The sequence below is a fragment of the Mauremys reevesii genome, linkage group 16, assembly GCF_016161935.1.
Source record: "Mauremys reevesii isolate NIE-2019 linkage group 16, ASM1616193v1, whole genome shotgun sequence".
NCBI classification, from domain to species: domain Eukaryota; kingdom Metazoa; phylum Chordata; order Testudines; family Geoemydidae; genus Mauremys; species Mauremys reevesii.
The window spans coordinates 30157529-30175304 of NC_052638.1; the positions used below are offsets into that span (position 1 = coordinate 30157529).

Consider the following 17776-nt stretch of genomic DNA (forward strand, 5'->3'; position numbering starts at 1 on the left):
ATTAACAAAGACAAAATGTCTGGGTCTTCAGAAGAGCAAGCAGAATTAAAGTAGACATACTGGGCTCTTTTTTATATATGTCTAATCTTAGCAATGTGAGTGCCTCACAACTAGTATTTTTTCCCTTGCTGAATAGGCTAGGACAAGGTACTTCTAATACCTTAAGCGTGGGAATATTTGTGGTAGTTTAACTCCTAAGAGGTGTTCAGATGCTATGGTGATAGGCACTAATATAACAACTTAGAGTAGTTAGACTAGGATCTTGTCAGAAACAGATGTAAAAATGAAGAAAAGCCTTCAGAAGGAGGCAATTTCAAGTAGCATAGCTGATTTTTTTTTTCCCTCCGTGGTTCCATTTTCACACATCCATATGAAGTGCAGGAGCTTTCCACATATAATACAGATATTTGTGCAGTCGTATTATTTCTACAATTCTATGCCACAGATAAAAGCATTCCTGGATGAATGGATGCATATAAACGTGTGAACTATTTAAAAATCCATATTTATATTTTCCGTCCCTCAGATGTTGCAGTACAATATTTTAGAGCTGGCCCACTACGTTCTGAGATAACTGTCTTTTGAAAAGTTTAGTCCAGATTCATCCCTGTGGTGATGCCAGCACCTAGTGCAGTGGTAGAATGAAGGTGGCTTGTGCCTCCTCTATTCAGGTTCAGTTTCTGGACCAGGCTAGATTTATGCCTGTTACAATGACCCCTATAGTTATTAGAAAAGCATAGAACTGACAGGACCTTCCCTAGCAACATCATCTCCTGCTTCCTTCTTCCTCTGGCCCAGCCCAGCCCTGGAATACCCTCCTACACCAGGCACTGCAGCAGAGATGGTTAAGCGCAGGGAGACTTGGTGTACACTGTAGAGGCCTGCTGTGCCTGGGGATAATCTTTGGGGAGCCTTAGGGCTGCCTTGCTTCCTCTATGCACCTGCCTAGCTGCCATAAATGGGCTTGTTGAGTCCGATCCTTTGTTAAGACGCTGACACTGGTTTTCAGTTTGTTTGGCACACTTCTGTGTAGCTGCATGTACAGTCACAAGTTTTGGTAGAGGACCCATGCTTAAAACAGTCATTTCCCATTACCTTTTATGAAATGCATATACATATAGTATTTCTCAAGTTATGATTTTCAAACTCTGCTATATAGGTTATAGTGCACATCCCAGAAAGTAATCCAGTAATTATCTTTCCATTAAATGTCATTGTCACAGTTTGAGGAGAATACTTTCTGGATATAATTCTCTCCTCCTTTCCACCTGCATGGTTTCTTCTACAGATGAGTTTTAAAGGGGCTGTTAATTCATAAGCTAGAGAGGAAAAATAAATAAATATTTTTAAAAATGAAGATTTTGTATGACACCAAGTGATGACACCAAATTAGTGATGTAATATTCACTGGACTAAATAGCTGTAGCCTCCATAAATCATAACTATAGCATGTCAGACAGATATGGAGCTATGGCTTAATTTTTCCAATGTTCGGTGTTAAGACAGAATTCTGATATTATTTATAAAGGTATGCAAATTGCATTTATTCTCCAATAACTCACACACTTACATTCATGCTGCAATTTTTCCCCAAGAAGAAGCTCCAGAATAGTTCTCCTTTTTCAGCTTTTCATAGGATATTAAATCACAACAGTCAGTTTTACAATATGATTATCATAATGGAACATAATCTGAAGTGACACGGTGTTCTACAATATAGAGGTGTCACAGAAAATACATTTTCAACTGTCTGACTTATTTACATTTCATATGAACTTACTAAAATTCTGTAACTCCTACACTGTCTTTGAAATCAAGTTTCACGAAGGCTGCAGTTTAACATATTGCTTTATTATACTAGAAGGCACAGTATATTATTCAAACGGAAGCCCTGATTGTTTATAAAGCAGTAAATGTTTTACATTTTAAAAAAGGCTGTCTTGGAACTGCTCACTGGGGCCCTGTCTACTCTGAAAAATTAGATCAACCTACGTATGTGGCTCAGAGCCGTGAAAAATTGTATGCGCTGAGTGCTGCAGTCAGGATGACTTAATCCCTGGGGTAGACATGGCTAGGTCAATGGAAGAATTTTTACCAACACTTGGAGAGATGGACTAACTACAGTGATGGAAAAGCCCCTTCTATCGATGTAGGAAATGTCTGTGCTAGGGTGCTACAATCAGCACAGCTACAGCACCATATCTGTGCTGCTGTAGTGCCGGTACTGTAGACATGGTCTGGGTGTCATGGGTAGAGTCTGAGTCAATAAAACTGAGATAAAAACATGCAAACCAGGAGATCTAGAGAGCTGAGGTCACTTGTCAGAGGAATATGGAGATTTTCACACCTAGGTCATTGACTTGAATTCAGCCTTGATTGTTAGTGACTGAAGGATTTCCATGACACAGATGTTTTGGACATCTGTAGGAAACAAATCCAAGTGAGAGTTGACAGATTTCATATCACACACATGACCTCCATGACTAACTCGTGTTGGAAGTTTCCAAAATAAAAGCTATATACCGCCACTCTTACTTGTGTTGAGAAGTACCTTAGCCATTGACTGGTCCCATTAATTTCTGGTGAGCAAAACAAAGGCTGAATTGAAGCCACTGGCTACTGATTTGAATGGGACTAATCACTGTGTGATGTGCTTCTCACTATGAGTTTCTAGGTGGAATTCAAAGTGTCTGGTTTTAAGCTACAAAGGCCTAAATGGTTTGAGGCTTGGTCCGACCTCTCTCCCGGGGCCATATTGCTCAAGTTGAGATACCTGGTGGCTCTCAAGCTGGAACATACATGAGTAAATCAATCTGATGGTAGAAATTGCACCTGCAAACAGGAATTCTGAAGTCTTGTATTTTAACTCTGACTATCTGATCTTCAGTCTTTATGTGCTCCCTCTCATTTCACAACCGTGCTTGGAATAGAGTACAAACAAAATACCATAAACAGGATAAAATACATTCCAAACATTTCTGGCACAATTGATTTCCTCTGTCTAGCTGGGAAATCACCTAGTTTATTAATAAATGCTACATTCTATGTAGCCTTAGGAAAAATGCCCTAGGAGTTCTGCAAGCAGATATAAGGCTCTTCATTATAAAAAGGCTATTGGAAAAACTGGAGAAAGTTCATAGGTGGCCAACTAAGGTCAGAGTGATGAAAGAATATGATGTGATGAGAGATTGACTGAACTTAATTTGTACAACTGATTAAAATGTGATTAAGGGAGGATATGAAATCATTGCACGAATATTGGACAGGTGTTGTTAAAGAGGGTGGGGAAAGGACTATTATTGTAATTATGTGTGGCAAAATGGAGAGGTAACATCCTCAGACTAGAAAGAGAGATGGGAAAAATTGAGCTTTGATACAAGAAATGCAATCTGGAGCTGTGTAATGAACTGCCTAGGAAGGGAGATGAACCATTTTCTCTAGAGGCTTTCTAAATAGTTTAGAATTAAACCCTAGTGGGATTAGGACAGAGGGAGAAGCTGCTCTGTGTTCTTCTGGGCTTTGATTGAGCCATGGCTCTGTGGCTCACTTTACCAGCTAATGCTGCTGTGGGAGCCGCACTACTTATTGCAGATTTAAGCTTTTATTTAAAATACTTTTTTGTAACTTTCTAGCTCTTTTGATTGTGTATTGAATGAGACTGAATGTTGTGCTGTCTTAATAAGCATTCAGACAGAGTGAACCTGTGGTTTAAATTCTATTCTGTTAAATAGGTGTAACACCTACTGAAAATAATAGGATTTGCACCTATGTAAATGAGAGTGTATCTGGGTGAATAACTAATATTTTGAGGTGTGTGTGGGGGGTGCTTTGCCAGCAGTTCTGAAAAATTGAAAAGAAAAAAAAGGTTGAAGTCAAACTGAATCCAAACACTTTGGAATTTTAAGTTAATTGAATAAGTCAATTTTAGGTCAAATAAAACATTGTTCAACCCAAAACATTTGGTTTCCTACTGTTTTTAAAGGGCTAGAGTCACACACTACCTAGAGAAGGGAGCTGTTTCCCCTGTACAACTTTTAGCCCAGTGGTTAAAGCATTCATCTGGGATGTGGGAGATTCGAGTTCAATTCCATTTCTCTCTCGGCCAAAGACTATTCAAATATTATATACAAAGTAGAACAGCTTCAACAAGAGAGACTGAGGCCTTGCCTACGCTACAGGGAAAGTCGAACTAAGCTACGCAATTTGAGTTACGTGAATAGTGTAACTCAAGTCAATGTATCTTAGATCTACTTATCGCAGGGTCCATACTCTGCAATGTCAATGGGAGACGCCCTCACATCGACTCGCCTTACTCTTTTCAATCCAGTGGAGTACAAGAGTTGACAGGAGAGCAATCTGCACTTGGTTTAGTGGGTCTTCACTAGACCCGCTAAATCGACCGTCGATGCATTGATTACCATGCGTCAATCCTCCCGAAAGCATAGACAAGCCCTGAGAAAGACTTACCTCTAAATACCCTATTGCTCAGTGAATAGGTCTGTCACCTGGGACACCCAAGTTCAAATCCTTGCTCCACTTCAGGCAAAGTGGAGCCTTGAACCTTGTTCTCCCATATGTATCCCATATGTATCCCTAGCCACTGGGCTGGTTATTAAAATGGAGGATCATCACCATCTTCTTCTCTGTTTTGTGAATGACACCTAAGTCCACTTGTGAATCTAGCTGAAGGAGGGGGAGAAAAAATTGTCTGAGAGTATTTGGTGAATTCATATAAAATTTGTGACTACTTTCAGGTCAACCAAAACTGGTTTTTTTGGCAAATAAACTATTCATCTGAAAAATTTCACCCAGCTCCAGCTAAAAGCACAATTTGGCCTATTAGTTCTAAAAGACGTGAAACTAACCCTAATTTATCAACAAGGGCTGTAAAAATCTGAACCCCAATGGTGACAATTTCAGTATTAGAGCTGTTAACAGACTTAGAGCTGATACTTTAGTAGATCCCTAAGGGTAGGGCACTTGGAGCTAGGGTTAGGGTTCCTATGGGTAGGGTTTCCTGCCCTAGGGTAAGGGTTCCTAAGGGTAGGGGACTTGGAGCTAGGGTTAGGGTACCTATGGGTAGCACTTCCCACCCTACGGTTAGGGTTCCTAAGGGTGGGGCACCCCGCCCTAGGGTTAAGATTCCTAAGGGTTGGGCACTTGGAGCTAGGGTTACGGTTCCGAAGGGTAGGGCACTTGGAGCTAGGGTTAGGGTTCCTATGGCTAGGGCTTCCCACCATAGGGTTAGGGTTCCTAAGGGTAGGGCACTTGGAGCTAGGGTTAGGGTTCCTATGGTTAGGGCTTCCCGCCCTAGGGTTAGGGTTCCTATGGGTAGGGCTCTTGGAGCTAGGGTTAGGGTTCCTATGGGTTAGGCTTCCCACCCTAGGATTTCGGCTCCTAAGGGTAAGGAACTTGTAGCTATGGTTAGGGTTCCTATGGGTAGGGTGCCCCGCCCTAGGGTTAGGGTTCCTAAGGGTAGGGCACTTGGAGCTAGGGTTAGGGTTCGTATTGGTAGGGCTTCCCGCCCTAGCATTATGGTTCCTAAGGGTAGGGCACTTGGACCTAGGGTTAGGGTTCCTATGGGTAGTGCTTACTGCCCTAGGGTTATGGTTCCTAAGATTAGGGTACTTGGAGCTAGGGTTAGGGTTCCTGTGAGTAGGGCTTCCCTCCCTAGGGTTAGGGTTCCTCAGGGTAGGGAACTTGGAGATACAGTTAGGGTTCCTATAGTTAGAGCTTCCCGCCCTAGGGTTAGGTTTCCTAAGGGTAGGGCTTCACACCGTAGGGTTAGGGTTCCTAAGGGTAGGGCACTTGGAGCTAGGTTTAGGGTTCCTATAGGTAGGGCTTCCCGACCTAGGGATAGGGTTCCTATGGGTAGGGGACTTTGAGCTAGGGTTAGGGTTCCGAAGGGTAGGGCTCTTGGACTAGGTCTAGGGTTCCTATGGGTAGGGCGCCCCGCCCTAGGGTTAGGGTTCCTAAGGGTAGGGCACTTGGAGCTAGGGTTATGGTTCGTATTGGTAGGGCTTCCCGCCCTAGCATTATGGTTCCTAAGGGTACGGCACTCTGAGCTTGGGTTATGGTTCCTATGGGTAGGGTACTTGGAGCTAGGGTTAAGGTTCCTATGGGTAGGGCTTCCCACCCTAGGGTTAGGGTCTCTAAGGGTAGGGCACTTGGAGCTAGGGTTAGGGTTCCTATGGGTAGGGCTTCCTGCCCTAAGGTTAGGGTTCCTTAGGGCAGGGCACTTGGTGCTTGTGTTAGGGTTCCTATGGGTAGGGCTTCCCACCCTAAGGTTAGGGTTATGCGGCAGGTTTGTATATTTTTTAGTGGTGCCCAAAATGTTGGTGACTCCCACTCTCGCTCCCACCTTGTAAGCTGTAATAAAATAAAACTACAACGTGTCGGCACCAGAAAATTGCAAGGGTCAATTAAAATTGTAAATCAGAAGCAGCACTTTTCTCCTTCAATATACGGTATTATATTTTGTTGCACCTGTTGTGACAATGTGGGAATGTTCTTAATTGTTTCTCTGAATACTGTGTGGGTGCCTCAGTTTCCCCTGCAAGGTGCCAACTGAAGGTGCTGGGGACAAAGAGATCAGGTGGCCTCCTTGTCCATAAGAGACACAAAGGCTGGAGGATGGAGTATCAGTTTGGTGCTGGCTGGGGAAATGGGGAGAGGCCCAGAATTTGGGTCTAGTCTCCCCACCCTCCAGGATGGACCTGACTGAGGGGTCCTGTTTTCTGTACATACAAGCTCTGTTTCAGACTGTGATCCTGTCGTCTATTAAATCTTCTGTTTTACTGGCTGGCTAAGAGTCATGTCTGACTGCAGAGTTGGGGTGCAGGGACCTCTGGTTGCCCCAGGACCTGCCTGTGCACACTTGGTGCGGAAAGCTCACGGTGTGGAAGGGGATGCTGAATGCTCCGAGGACAGACCCAGGAATGTGTAAGCTTCTTGCCCTGGAGACAGTACACTCAGAGAGAGGAGGCTCCCCCAGAGTCCTGACTGGCTTTGTATGGAGTAGTTCCAACACATCCCAGCATCCCCTTCCACACCATGCGCTTCCCAGAAGTCCAGACAGGCTCTGACACTCTCTTCTCTGGCCTTTGTCTCTTTTCCAGGCATTAGGAGGCCACCTGATCTCTTTGTTCTCCAACACCTTCAGTTGGCACCTTGCAGGAGAGTGGCCCAGGCCATCAGTTGCCCGTAAACAGGGTTTCGGCCATTCTCTGTGCAGACAGCATCACACTGGCACTCTAGGGCTCTACAACAATCACACACCCTTATCCCACCATCTAGATCCTTGAGAAATGCATAGGGGAAACTGAGGCACCCACACAGTATTCAGAGAAAACATTAAGATCATTCCCACTTTGTAACACCTGTATACTTTAAAGGGTGTAAAATAATCAAGTATTGTGCTAAACACGATACTCCAAACTGACCACCAAATTTAAGTTGCACGTTTTTCCCCTCAAGTGAGGGCTCTGGGGTGGGGCTGGGGATGAGGGGTTCACAGTGCAGGAGGGTGCTCAGGGTTGGGGTGCAGGGTCTGGGGTGGGGCAGGGCTGGGGATAAGGAACTTGGGATGCAGACAGGCTGCCCCAGGGCTAGGGCCAGAGAGGACTCCCCGCCCTTACTGGCAGCAGCAAGCTCCAGGGGAGGGACCCCTCCTCCCCCCCCTCCCGCCGCAGCACACTCACTCTGCACCACGGTCACTGCACATGCTCCTAGGGACTCTCTCAGGTCCAAAAGCCCACTCGCCTCCCCTGTGGTGGTTACCAGGGTGGGGGGTTGCCATCACGTGTGGCCTCCCCTGCTGTTGCCCCTCACCATAGCCTCACTGGGGATGGGGGATGGGACTGCCCCTTGCCCAGCATGGGGCGGGAGTGGGGACTGCAGGTGGTGGCTGGGGTGGGGGGTAGGGTGTCACAAAATTCACCCAAGCCCCAGCTGCTCAGGTCTAGGAAGCTCCCCTCCTCCATCTCCCCTGTGGTGGGTGGGTGCTGGGGAGCAGGGGGGGAGGGGGAACTGCCAGCGGATGTGTCTTCCTTCCTCCCCTGCTGCAGCCTGCTGCCCCTCACCCTTGTCTCACTGGGGATGGGGCTGCCCCTTGCCCAGCGTTGGGCAGGAGTGGGGGTTGCAGGGGGAGGGGGTGGATCACAGGGTCAGACCTCACCGAAGCCCCAGCAACTGCTCAGGTGAGTAAGATCCACCCCAGATGTCCCGGGGGCTGATCTCTATAGCCTTAGGCAGAAGCAGCACAAGCAAGGGAGAGAGGCACCGGCTGTTTTCTTTCAGGCAGGGAAGCTCCGAGGCAGGGGAAGGCCCGCTCCAGGCAGGGCTAGGGGAGAAACCCAGCTCCAAATATTGGTGGAGCACAGCCCTCAGCCTTGAATATTCCTGGTGCTCGAGCAACTTGAGCCCATATAACCTGCCACCCTTGCCCTTAAGATTGTTAGCCACACATAGGATTATGGGCACAGCTTAAGTGGGGTAGAGCTGAATATTACCTTTTTTCACCTCTCCTACCCACTATTGCTGGACTAGATCGATCAAGAGTGTCCAGTGTCATTATCCTTGAATCTACACTAGTGTGGAGCAACTCTGTCATGCCTCAAACAGACTCTTCCCAACCCTCTCTTCTTACTCTTCCTAGTGTTTGAATGGAAAATGTCAGGCCAGGTTCTGATCACAATTATATTGGTGTAACTGTGGAGAACCTCCATTTAAATAATCGGTGTGTCCAGTCAGAATCTGGTTCCTGTTTCAAAATCTGGGGAGCAATGATTCATTTTTGGCTTCACTAAATAGGATTTTTTTTTGTTTGACAGTGCTAGAAGCAGTGCTGAAGATGCACTCAGAAGGACACATTTTCAAAGCAAGCGTGCAGTTTTTCCTGTCACTGTATACTAAGCTCCCTTTATCCTTAGGAGATGCGTTAAGGCATTTATAAGGCGAACTGTCCTTAGTAGATCCTGTGAGTTGTCTTGGTGATGACCCAGTAGAGAGAGTCTTTTGCAGAGAGATTGCTTGTGCTGGAGCCCTGGGGCTAAATTCTGCAGTCCTTGTTTTCATTTGTGAGTCAAAAGGGTAATTCTTGTGGGTATAAGCTGTAGGATCGGGCCCCTTGATAACAACAAGAGAAGAGTTGTTTTTTCATATTCATAAGGAAAAGATTTAACCACTGTGGAGGTTTGAAAATAATTACAATGATTTCTGGTTGGAAAAGAGGAATGAATTATGAACAGAGGAGTCTGGACTCTAAAGGGATGATTTCTGATTCTAGAATTTACCACGTAATAATAATATTGGTACTTCTAACACTGCAGATCAATACCTATATCACTTCACAATGCTAGTGGATTATTTTAGACTGAGGTATCTTCCTGGTATGAAGTCTGAAGCATAGACTTTTGATATATCGGTCTGATTAATTTTGTACTTTGATAGAATTAATTATTTTTTGTCAAGGTATAGTCAAGGTCCAGACTCCAGAGAAACATTTTTCACACGCAATAACAACAATGATGATGATGATAATAATAAGAGAATAAAAAGTTGTCACAGTTGGTTCAAAAGAATCTAGTGGTCTGGATTTGGCCCGCAATCCACCTATTGACCACCCCTGTGTGGCAGGGTGGACTAGATCCGGCGTTCTCATGGCCCTGTGTCACCCTGCCCCAAAATAGAGCAGTGAGAAGTCCTCCAGGCTGCTGGAGCAACCAGTAAAGGGCCAGAAGGGCCAGATAAAAGGCAAACATCAGAACAGAGCATTCAGCTGCTGTGTGGAGCTCGATGAGGGAGTACCCAGTGCCAGGCTGGCTAGATGAAAGATCAGGACTGCAGAGGTCACTGCAGAGAGCTCACCACAGAGAGCCAAGCCCAGAGAAGACTGCCAAAGGTTCCTGACTGGCTGGACGAGCAGCAGAACCAAGAAAAGGTCAGTGGAGGCAGGCTGAGCCCAGGGGACTGAGCACAGAACCTGGCTAGACCAGATAAGGGTACCAAGATGGGCCCTGCTGGTCTGGTTGCAGACTGAACCCAGGGAGGGCTGCTGAAAAGGACAGCAGCTGAGGGTACTGAGACGGGCCCCAGCTGGGTGGTTGAAGAAGGCAGTGCCTCTATGAAGAAGACTAAGAGCTATGGCTTCATACCAGTACCATGATAAGAACTTGGGACTGTATAACCAGAAGGGAAGACAGCATATGCGGCTTGACCAGAGGGCTGAGTCAGTGAAGACCCACCGAGGTATCTTCCTGGTATGAAGTCTGAAGCATAGACTTTTGATATATCGGTCTGATTAATTTTGTACTTTGATAGAATTAATTATTTTTTGTCAAGGTATAGTCAAGGTCCAGACTCCAGAGAAACATTTTTCACACGCAATAACAACAATGATGATGATGATAATAATAAGAGAATAAAAAGTTGTCACAGTTGGTTCAAAAGAATCTAGTGGTCTGGATTTGGCCCGCAATCCACCTATTGACCACCCCTGTGTGGCAGGGTGGACTAGATCTGGCGTTCTCATGGCTCTGTGTCACCCTGCCCCAAAATAGAGCAGTGAGAAGTCCTCCAGGCTGCTGGAGCAACCAGTAAAGGGCCAGAAGGGCCAGATAAAAGGCAAACATCAGAACAGAGCATTCAGCTGCTGTGTGGAGCTCGATGAGGGAGTACCCAGTGCCAGGGAGAACCCCACTGGCTCAGCCAATCTCTATAACAAGTGTAACTACTTCTATAATATATTCAAACATCTACATTAAAAGAACATCAAAGTTGCAAAGTCAAGTACCAAAAAGTTTGGAAATACCTGAATATAAGGTTTCTCGTGCAACCTTATTCCGGCCCCCTTGTATATATGCATTATGATACAAAGTTTTTAATTACAAATAACCATAAAGTTTAAGGCCAGAAGAGACCACCAGATCATCTAGTCTGACCTTTTGCATATCAGAGGTTACTAATCCCACTCAGTTACACCTGTATTGAACCCAATTATCGGGATTAGACCAAAGTATTCAGATTTCAGGAGACTAAACCACTGTGTACCGCAGGCAGAGAATAGGAGGGACCGAGGCATACCAGTGCATGAGTTCCTTGCAATAGCAGCAAATTGATTTGGTGAGATGCACCCACATGATCCTAGCAAATAATCTGCATACTATTTTTTTCCCACAGGATCCCTGCCTCATTCAGTGCATGGTCCTTCTTCCTGCAATATCAAAGGCATTTATAGTGAGACAGAGTACTATTAGAAATAAAATGAAATCCTAAGGATGCAGGGTTTACATATGTGTTATGCAGTGCAAAATGTCCATCTGCCTTTTGCACTCATAAAACCATCACATCTATTCTCACATTTTGTGTGTACCTTTGAAAATTTATGCTTGAGTGAATAAATTGAATAGTTGGTAAGAACAGATAAAAAGAGCATTTTCCCCATAACTATGAAACCCAGATAGGGTCTGCTAAAACATACCAGCTTCTATCTCAAAAGATTTTATTAAATGACAGAGAGATGCATATATGGCAGAAAACGTAGATGCTGTTAATTCATACACAATGGGAGACCTGCAAGGTCTATTTAAAAGGAAGCCTAATACGTAAGCAGTCACAAAAAATATTTAAAATGTGGTAGATCTAGAAAAATAAAGTACAGCAGTTTCTAGGTTCTTATATAGAGTTGCCAACACTTAAAGTCTTAAGAGATTTAAAATGTTTGTTTAGCAAGCAAGTAGAATTGTACCCTCTTTCATTTGAAGCTTAAACAAGCTCGTAACTCAATGCTACTATTTAATGAATACACACACACACACACACACACACACACACACACACACACACACACACACACACACACACACACACACACACACACACACACACACACAGAGACAGAATTAGAGTAAAATTAGAAGATCCTGATAAAGACAACATTGAAAGTTCCTTCTTTTGTTATAAACTAAAACAAGCATACAAAAAATATCCAAGAGCACTTAAAAGTAGGTAAATATCCAGGGAGGATGGTTTGATAGCTAAATGTTATTAAAATTATTGCAACCAATATGAAGTTTAGTCCTAATGGAAACGGAGGGAAAGTTTTGCACACATCTTAACAAGGCTATAATTTCTTTTGTGTTCAAGAAATGTAGAATCCCACTAGTCTGTATGAGCACTGAGACCTTGGGCCAGATCCCACAAGTGACTCCAAGAGGGCAGAGTCCCTGCACTGCTTAGAGTTCTGTAGAAGTCTGTGGGGCTCCATGTAGGTACAGGGCTCAGGATCCTGCAGGATCAGGCCTCAGGGCTCAATCAGACCTCCCTTACTGAAAATATTGAAATACTCCCATTGAGTTGGATCAGGCCCTAAATTACTACTACACGTAGAATTAAAAATCTGTGCCAAGATCTTAGCATTCGGATGGAGACAAAACAGCCATAACTGTACATCCCTCAGAGACTGATCTTTAGAAAACTGAAAAATTCTGATATCCTACTTTCAACAGATATGGCAGAAATTTCTCCATTGGAATATGAGACACAGGAGATCACTTGGGAGGTGGTGTATTGGTGAGATAATGAACCATTCCAAGTTGGTTTTGTAAAGTGTTTGTTTGTGTTTTGCTACTTCCCCACATATACACGGCTGGGTATTGTTTTATAGAACTCTATTAACAGACATTTAAAAAAGAGAATAGAAAGAGTGGGGAATGGCAAAGGGAAAAAAATGCTCAAGTACTTTTGTGCTGCTTGCTCCTCCTCTTCCTCCTCACTATCTGCAGCCTCTGATGCCTCAGTTCTTATTCCCTGATCTTTTCCAGTGTCAGACACTGTACGCTCTTCCAAACAGGTTTCTGAAAGTAGTCCACAGAGATGTATATTAACTGATTCAAGCCGTGAGGCAGATTGTGCAAATTGCTCAGTGAATGCATTTAGGGCCACTGTAAAAGAAAATCCCATCCTGCGGTTGTTTTATTTGCTATGGAGCAGTGTGACACCAATAGCTGTCTAGGGAAAGTAACAGAGCCTCAACATTGTGACTCCTATACTGGGGACATTTTTCCGAGAGACTTTTAAAGTGCAGTTTACCCCTTGATTTTATTTTTTTTGCTTGTCAGCACATTTCCTTTCTTTTCTCTGTCTTTGAAGATAGATTCCATAGATAAGATATCTTATAGATATCTATTTATTGACTACAGTCTAAGAAAGCTCTCCCCTCAGACCTAGACTCTCTGAAATATTCTCTACAAGCTCATTGACAAGCCTTTACTATTCTTCTCCTCCCTAGCTTTAAGCCACTCTCATAATTTTTTTCTACTCTCTGTTAGTTTATGTCTCTATCTGCCAGAAATTCTTTACTCTGGGACTTACTCCTTTCCCATTTTTGGTCCTTCAGAACCCACATTTCAGGGCATATTGCAAAGATTATTCAAAGTTTTTTCCTGAGTTGAGTTGGGATTGAGTAGGTTAAATGAACAGGCTCTTATTTGTTGTGTGCGCTAAGGAGGGCATTAGCACTAATATTAGGTGAGCAATTGCTTTCTAAGAGAAGTTTGAAAGTTTGAGTAATTCCTGTGACTACGGCTTGAAGATCGATACAGTGTTTGAGGTGAAAGAATAAATAAGTTTCAGTGACTCAGTGCTGAAACCCTCTGTGTTCAACTCTTATCTTCTCCTGTCTTAATCACATTACTTATTTAGCTGAGGATGCAGAAAAAAGTGTGTGTGGGGGGGTTGTGTTCATTAATCTGGTTGTTAGGAGATACTGACACTTCTGTTCTTTTGCTGGACAGCATACCATTGATATTGAGCATAGCAGTAATGGTGGTGACAGTAAACCCTTGTAATTCAGACTTGTTTGATGTTACAGAACCTTCAGACCTGGTGATAGTAACAGAGGCAATTAACTTTTTCTTTTTACCTTTTTATTTTGTTTGAAATTGAGACTGAGCTTTGTGATTTGCAGCCCATGGCAAAAGGTTTATGAAGTGAGACTTCATGTTGGGATATGTTTAAAACCATTGAAATGACATGGTTGTGTTGGTAACACAGCAAAATGAAATCTTGTGCTTTAAAAATCAGAAACTTGGAACCTTTATAATGGTATAGAAAGTTTTTGGAGTATTTAAATCTCTACCCCACAACACCCCTTTTTGTCAATTTCACAAACACAGTGTTGCCTATTTCATGCAATCAGAAACAAATGGAAATAGGTGCCAGAAATCTGGATTAACTGTGTGAATGAGAATGAGAATAGTGTGAGCGAGAATTATCCCAAGAAAATTCAATAATCAATGTCTTTTTCATAGTGGGCCTGATCCAAAACTGATTGACATCAATGCAGAGGGTTGGCTTTAATGATCTTTGAATCAGGCCTAATATGAGAAAAAACTCATAATGGACCATATTTCTGATATCTTTACTCAAGATTAGTAGAATCTTACGCACTGATTTCAAGAAAGGTATTTATGGCATAAAGTTCTATTAAGCATGAATAAAGCAATAGAATCTGGCCCTGTAACCAAATGTGTGTCAGTTGTAACTTACTGGCTGTTTTTGAGAGAGCTGCCATTGATTTCAGTGGGAATTCCCCATGCAGTAAAAGGCCCTGCTCTTTTCACCTGTGACATATTTAGTGTCCTTTGTGTCTCTCAGAAATTATTTTCCATTTCCTTCAGTGGGTTTTCTTCTCCCTCTTTTCTTTCAAGCAGTGGACCACTATTGACCCTTATTCAGCATGTAGAATTCCAATGGATGGCAATAGGACTTTTTGCCTGAGTAACAAGGACAATTTATGTTCTCTGTTGATAGGTTGCTGCTGGTTCTAGCAGTAAAAATAGCAGTTACGATATGAATACATAGTGCTGCAGGGCTATTTTTCTAACACTTATGAGGAAAGATTAGATTTTATTAACCATTTCCTAATCCCATTTACTGCAGGTGGTTAGCATTGCCATCAGAGAGATGGACCTGAGTTGAAAAACAGAGATAAGAATTCAGATCCTGCCTTTTTGATTTGCAAGGTTTAGGAACTAGGGATGGATTTGATACAGAATTTAGGGGCTGTCCATCAATTACATAATACAGTTTTTGGTGATTTTCAGGACCCACACACCCCTTATAACACTGTAACACTAAAACAAACATGCAGTATTAAGAACCCATCCACTCCCTAATGTGTTATATAATTTAGGACTGCTCCATATCAACATAGGGCAAAATTCTGATTATATTATATTAAGAAAACCCACACTATTTAAGAATAATAGTCCACAACAGAATTGGGTAGTAAACAGTTTTACCATCTTGACAGAGATTTTGAGATGTTTTCCCAAATGGTCACAAAAAGTCTAAATCTCAAATTTTCATGAACCAGGAATCCTGGGGGGAAAATGGATTGGGTCAATGGAAATTTTTTGTTTTGATAATTTCAAAATGTTTCATTTTTCATATTTGTAATCTTTTTAGTATAAATTAACACAAATCATTTAAAAAAAAACCAAACCTTTTTTTGTTTCCAAAATATCAAAACATCCAATCTTGACAATTTTCATTTATTTTATTTTATTTTATTTTTTAATCAGGAGAGTCATCTAAACAGACCCTTTCCCTTGAACTATTTCAATTTTGACTAAATATTTAGTTAGAAAAACACAATTAGCTCTTGACAACACTGTAGCTTATAATAGTACTACTGCTATGATCTATGTGATTACTGCAGGGTAGTGTATTCATTATTTATAAGAATGCCTCATCCTCCCCCATCATTATGGTTTTGGTTTAGCGATATATTCAGCCACAAAATTTAGCTCTGGGTTTGAATTCCAGCCACCACTAAAGTTCAAGGATAATTGAATTCAGAGTTCTGAATCAGGCCTCTTTCTAATTGGGATAGATATGGGGCAAAAATTCAGAGCTGGTATAAACAGATGCAATTCATTCATGTTGGCAGGGTTCATAGATTCCAAGGCCAGATCATCTAGTCTGACCTCCTGTATAACACAAGCCATAGAACTTCCCCCCAAAAAACTTCTAGAGCAGGTCTTTTAGCAAAACACCCAGTCTCGACTAGCTGCATACTTCTATTTCAAATTTGGTCCATAATATTTACTGTAAATACCTGGATACATATAATCCTGGAGCCTCAGCCTTCCTGCTGCCCTGCAAGAACAGAGTATCTTTTTCCCCAGAGCTCATTCTTATTAATGGAAATCAGCCTTTATGTCAGAGCAGGAGGCATTTGAAGGCTCCGGGATTGTACTATTCCCAATAGGTAAATCATCCAATGATTTTGTTTTAAAGAAATCTTGATTATCAGATAACACAACCCAAGCAATTCTTAGATTAGCACATAATAGAAATAAATATTTCGTTAAAAGATAATGAAAACAGATGTGTGAACTGTCATGTGACTATTTTTATGCCATCTGTTATAATTGCTGCCCTTTTAAAACAAAAATGAATCCTGAGCTCTTACTGAGTTAGTGTAAGTGTTTCCACGTAAGCAGTATCCTCCAGCTGAGAGCTCTGGAAATATGGGCCCTTAGAAAGAGACATTCTTTCCTATGCCTGATAAGAGCCCTAGAGCATCATGGTTTAAAAAGACCACTGCACTGGTGGATTAGATTTCCCTTGGCACTCTTACGCTTCACTTACTACTAAGATGATTCAGTAACTTGAACTCCTTGCTCTCTTTTCACAGACAGATGATTTCATTAAAAAGTATGATTCAAAACCAGGATTAATGGGGCAGGGAGGAACCTTCCCAGAGAAACTACTTTATACTGTATTTTGATTTAACATTTATAGAGGCTCCTGTGATAGGGGTTCTATTTGTTATGGTGGACATGGCTGAATTTGCTACTGCATATCCGGTGTTGTATTTCCCATTCTAAATATAGTGAATGTTGTGAATATGGCAGTGATTTAAGGGTGGTGATGTGGCTAATTATTCTTTTTTTAATGATGCCTGTTCTATATGACTGTAAGTTGTGAATTTCAAGGCATAGCATGATATTGCAGCTGCTGTGAGCATGATCTTAGTCTTTAATTTTGTGTAGGTTTATTTTTTTCCCATTGCAGGTCCCAATACAGCAATGAGAACCATGTAGGCACCATGATTTAATGGGGCTTTATGTGGGGTGAGGGACCGGGGGAGGAGTCTACCTACATGGATCTCTTTGCAAGATAGGATTTTTAGTTTGGCCATTAATCACATTGTTTTCAGAGTTACAAATCACACTTTTGAGACTCACAAAGTTGTTTCACTTCATCAAAACTCTTTTAGATATATGAAACCAATCTTGCCCTACACTTGCAATGGGAGCTCTGCCTGAGCAAGGACTACATGAATGACTGCTGGTTGGGGCCCTGTGTTGGAGATCTTTCTCAAAGATAGCCTGTAGCTCAAACAGAAGTTATGGGTTTGATGCAGGAATTACAGTGGGAGGTTCCATCGCCTGTGCTGTGCATGAGGTCAGATTAAAAAATGGCCCTTATCACTTTGAAATCTATGAAATTGTTGGACTATGGAGTTCTGAAAAAAAAGCTCTGTTTGCCCTATAACTTGCTCCTGTTTGTGAAGTTAATGGAAGAACTTCTATTGACCTCAGTGGGGAAAGAATCTAAGTTTATGTCAGAAAGTAAGTTGTAGAAATGAAAATACATCAGAGGTTTGATTGATTTTGCTCTGCTGGTTTGTAATTTCATTGCATTTTTAATGACATAAAAGGCAGAAGACCTCTCACACACTTTTCTGGACATCTGCAAGTTCTTT

At 42.4% G+C, this 17776-nt stretch overlaps 1 protein-coding gene across 14 annotated transcripts in view; it reads left to right on the forward strand.

Moving 5' to 3' along the window:
* Nucleotides 1-17776, forward strand: part of CDH8 (cadherin 8) — a 290464-nt gene that overhangs the window by 183455 nt on the left and 89233 nt on the right. The window lies entirely within an intron of this gene.